Source organism: Lytechinus variegatus, chromosome 19 (assembly GCF_018143015.1).
Source record: "Lytechinus variegatus isolate NC3 chromosome 19, Lvar_3.0, whole genome shotgun sequence".
Taxonomy (NCBI): Eukaryota; Metazoa; Echinodermata; class Echinoidea; order Temnopleuroida; family Toxopneustidae; genus Lytechinus; species Lytechinus variegatus.
In genome coordinates, this window is record NC_054758.1 from 8,972,353 (window position 1) to 8,977,687 (window position 5,335).

Genomic DNA, 5,335 nt, shown 5'->3' on the forward strand with positions numbered 1-5,335 from the left:
TTTTTAATTGTCCTGATTTCATTTTTTTCTTTAAAGTAGCGGTCGTAAGTTAAAGTTCACTTATCTTTTCTTAGAAATATCATTATTAATAGCTTTGTTTAAAGTCTGCCAATAGTAAGTGGGGGGTCTGCATTTAAGAGAAGTTGCAGTAAACACTGATTTCACGAGAAAGTCTGTAAAACTAGGCTTAATTGTCACTATATATCATCGAGGATCTAGATCTGGTACAGTTACATAAACTGAACTTCGTGAAATCTTGAAATCTACGCAGAAAAATGTTCACGCTGAAGATCACCAACACAGATAAGCGCATGTGGGACAGTGTATTAGTATTGCTTTGAATGTCGACCCGACGCTTGACCCGAATCCCGTGCTTATTTGCTAATTTCTCAGCAATTACACAATTTCTTCCAAAATCCTTTGGCAGATATTTTTTATTTATACAAACAGACACTTTGGTGCTCATTTCATTGGATTCTGTACAAACTCATTTTCATATCGTTACCACAACTGGCATTTATCTTAAAACTAAACCTATATCATTGATTCTTTGCCCCAACTTGACGAGCTTTTAACAAAACACGGGAAATCAACACCTGTCACATTGAGTATAGTAGGGGCAATTGACGAACCCTATTGACAAGTACTTCACAATGCATTATCAACTTTCGCCTAATGCAAGGCACTCGACCCGAGTGCAGCTTTCGGGCAACAAATATTACAGAAAGACGATGGACTATGTCCCGTTACTTAAAAAAAAAAGACAGGTAACCTAAGCTCCCTGGGGTTTTAATGGTATACAATGAAATCCCATAACAGAGTAGTGATTTATTTCAGTACTGCGCAAAACTCTGATAAAAAACCCAACTTTTTATCTTTCAGAGATCAAAATAAGTGAATTCGTGATTTCCCTAATGATATGACTTAATTCTATATTATTTTCATCATCTCATGGCACAAAATTAAATGGTTCCATTTTGGTCAAATTCAGATCTATGGAATACGTTTTGGTAGATATGACAGGTACATGTATAGCATACTGATCCTGCTCTATTTACTCATTAAGTTTTTATTATGACTTATAAACATCCAATCCGCGTAACGCATCACACCGACATGTCACCAAATATGAAAAAAAGAACATACGTCGCATGACATACATGACATACTTCGAACTGATGACACATGGCAAAACAAATATTGAGATCATTATCACTCCATTCAAAAGCGGTTAACTGCTTCAAAACACAAGACATGATAAAAGGACAAATCATGTCAGATACAGCTCGTATCGACTTAACCATTTCTGTCTACCGACAAACGTACCGAAAATGGATCAATATTCCCTCGGCTTTATTCATGTACGACCCCTTGTTTTATCTGCTAAGAATTCTAAAATGCCATCGGGTATTGGATTCAGGAATGTCCTATCACTGGCAATATCTATTTGCAAATTGGATTTTTTTTTTGGCTTTAATGCTTTCCAAAATGTTTCCCGCTCAATTTTGTTTACGTTGCTTCGTTCACGACGTCTATTTTTTTAAGTGCTTTCGACTATGACACTAGTGTTTTTTTTTCAGACCGCCAAATGTGACAGTCTCTCACTTTTGCATATTTTTTATTCATTGATGGCATCCAACATTCGACTGATGATGTGAACTTAACTGGCTTTCGGTAAACTGCAGCTGATAAAATACAACCATCCATCGGCCTACGTCCTCCCTATCAGCAGATCAGAAATAATTCCAATCTAGTTCTCTTTTGACCCGAACATACTTCCTAAAAGGATTTAAATATATTAATAATCCCCTTTTGTCTCAAGACTGTAAGCTAGCCGAACTTTGGTAATTCTAGAAAGAATGCGATGAACAGGAAGGCTCAAAAGATACTTTGAATCTCGCACGTAAAACCACAACCTGCTCCATGAAAAGCACGCAGTTATGCGATGCAGCAAAAGTCACACTGGCAGTGGTAACTTCACCAAGTTGTGGTTAAAAAATATCCCGTGAAAACGGCATCTAGATCAGATATCTGATTCGAATGATGCTTCGAGTTTTGACCGCAGCGATAAATGGTTAGCCCACATTCTACGAAAAAATATATACATACTCTATATTTAGGGAAGAATTCGTTAAGATCAGGGCCGTTGCATTACATTGATCTCTTGAGACGTGAGATCAGTTTGGCCGAAGATATCTGCACGACAGAATAATGATCAGTCCCTAAAAAAGCCAAAATATCGTCATGGTGCAGAGACAGGGGAAAAGAGCTGATTCGTCGACCATGTAAATGACAGGAAATATACAAAGGGTGATAGAAGTAAACTTTGATACATAAACCCACAAAACGATATTTGGGAACTCGATCCCTTTGCTCAATATTATTAAACTAACCATGCCAACCGAAGGGTACGCTGTCTTCTGCCCTCTCAAAATATATTCCTCCCCCCCCCCCCATTTAGGGTGAAAATTGTAAGCTTCGCCTTTCATACTCGATGAAATTTGTTTCCTAAAGTTCAGAGGGCCTTGCCATGAAGTGTGTGGTCAGCCCAATGTCATCTCCTCACACACGGGATGTGGTGATTATGATAATGATGTTTACAAAACTGTTATGGAGCGCTGCGTGCAAGTACATTACACTAATGAGTAATTTTTGGAGTAATTTAGGTTCTCTTTTTTCCAGGTTACACGTCACGATGGATAATATTAGTAGCATAGACCTATATTCTTTTTCTTAATTTATTTGTTATTTGAAAATTATTTTAATAGGTATCCTTTAGGCGAAAGCTGGTATTAAAATCGGCCCTAAAAGCATAAAAACAAAATAAGTATGTACAAATGATAAGAATTTATAAAGTAAAAATACATTATACATATTATATTAGAATACAATACAGACATACAAAGTCGGCATCATTAAAAAGTTTAAACACAAGAACCATTTACAGATAACCATTTGCTGGATATGATATATGATTTGAGTTCTTGGTTTTTTTAAGTAGAGAGTGTGGTAAGGGTTCCAAATTAAGGGATAAGGAATTAAACATTGATATTGAGGAAATAATAAATGAGCATTGTTCTAGATGTTTTTGAATTGATAATGTATGAATAGTCATTGCAGATCTCTTCATTGCCTTTACAAACTTTGCTATTTTCCTGTTTACAGATTTTAGCATGACGAATTAAACTCGCTTGCCCAACGGGTGACTCTCGCTCTCCTAATTGAATAAAGTCAGACAAACGATATATCTTCGTAGCCATGAAATAAATACATATAAGCAAAGGCTGTCACTTTTCCACAGGAAGGGGAACATTAAAATACAATTAATCCTGGTTTTTGGAATAATTTCACACTTTTCGTGCCGTGCAAGGGGCCATGCTAATCTTCTCTGTATCGTTCCAATTTTAATATGTGTCAACAATTTCTTGTCGTGCCGAATCTATAAAAGTAGCCTTATACAGCACATCATATTTTTTTCTACAGTAAATGGTTGCATTTGTTCATGCATTCATTAAAAAAAAAACCTACAGTGTATACGCAAATTGAAAGGGCTATTAATGAATGTGGTGCAGAAGTAGGTACCAGTAAATCAAGACATGAAATCTTAACCGTGTTAGTGGATTTGAGCAGCTGTGCCTGTAATTACAAACTGTTACAAATTTTGTAAATTTACTATAACCTTCTTGCGTAAACACTTCTTCTGGCGTCGTAGCTATGCAATAAAAGTCATCGTGATATGATTACTTCTCAGTTGCCAAAATGTTGCCACAAGCTGTTACCGTGCCTCTCAACTTAAAGGAGAATGAAACCTTTCTAACAAATAGGCTTGTGTAGAAACAGAAAAAACAAAGAAACAGATCAACGAAAGTTTGAGAAAAATTGGACAAACAATGAGAAAGGTATGATCATTTCCATATTGCGATCACTAATGTTATGGAGATCCTCACATTGGCAATGCGACAAAGATGTGTGATGTCACATGTGAACAACTCTCTCTCCACTACTTTAGTATATATTTCATTTAAATTGGCTCTTTTATCATATCAGTAGATCATGTGTTCCTTCTATAGGAGGACATGTAATACAGATTTTTAAAAAAAAAAATCAAGGATAAATAGTTTGTATCACCTTAATAAAAAGCAAAAAGAGTCATTTGGGGGTATTTTATAGTCAATCAAAGGAAAGTTGTTCACATGTGACACAACGCATCCTTGTCGCATTGCCAATAGGAGAGGATCTCCTTAGCATTAGTGATTACAATATTCAAATGCTCATAACTTTCTTATTGTTTGTCCATTTTTTCTAAAACTTTTGTTGATCTGTTTCTCTGATTTTTCTGTTTCGATACAAGCCTACTCATTCCAAAGGTTTCATTATTCCCCTTTAATGTGAGAAAAAGCCAAACTTACACGGCAAAAACTGTGGTGTTAACCGGTGTACATAGAGGACCACACCAGTTATTTTACATCGGTGTTAAATTGGTGGTGTTAGTTTTTTACCTATAAGTGTTATTACAACACCTTTTGTTGTTACATTTACACTCATTGGTGTTATGTTTAATCTCTAGGGTGTAATTTTAACACCTCAGGGTGTGGTCCTCGATTAACACCAATTGGTGTCAGTTTTAACACCACAGTTTTTACAGTGTACGTAGTTGCAGTGACTAGCAATTCCTAAAAAAAAATTGCATGTATAAATGAAATGCACTGCCAATAATTATTTCAATTTAATCGGTACAATAGTTGAACTAAATCCAGGGAATCCATTATGTGTTTTGATTGAGAAGGCACATTTCCTCAGAAAGTATAGAAATATATGTTCAATCAACGTAACAGATTCACAGAGTTTTCCAAATATTTGCAAACGCGCGAAACATGGGACAATTGGAATTTCAGCCAATCGTTGTTATTAGTTCATTGTTCAATTAGAACTAATTTCTTGAATACACCCATGCCCTGGATAAGATAGATCTAAATGCGTGTGTAACATGTTTTTAATACGTCTTTGAAATTGGATCAAGATACACAATTTGATCAACCAGATGAATTCACATTTAAGGAATGTTAATTTTTACAACTGGTATCATTAGCCTACTCACCGGTGTGGTAAAATGACCGCAGGTACTCGCCCATCCACAGATCTAGTCAATGAAATCAGTGAAATATTAGCAATTAGTCACAATCTCTCTCTGCTCTAGATATAGGTCTCAATTTAAAGTAGTCCTTCGTGGTCTGAATTCCTTTTAGCTAAAATCTGCTTCGCCGCCCATCAACCCCATCGCAAACAGAAATGTATTTGTTGTAATTTTGTCCATGGCGGCGCGCTATTTGGGTTC

The 5,335-nt window shown here is 36.0% G+C and overlaps 1 non-coding gene across 1 annotated transcript; it reads right to left on the minus strand.

Moving 5' to 3' along the window:
* Positions 1 to 3,340: 3,340 nt before the first annotated feature.
* LOC121406395 lies at positions 3,341 to 3,430 on the minus strand. Its single transcript, XR_005968792.1, has one exon. It is a non-coding gene; the product is annotated as a U6 spliceosomal RNA (small nuclear RNA).
* Positions 3,431 to 5,335: the final 1,905 nt, after the last annotated feature.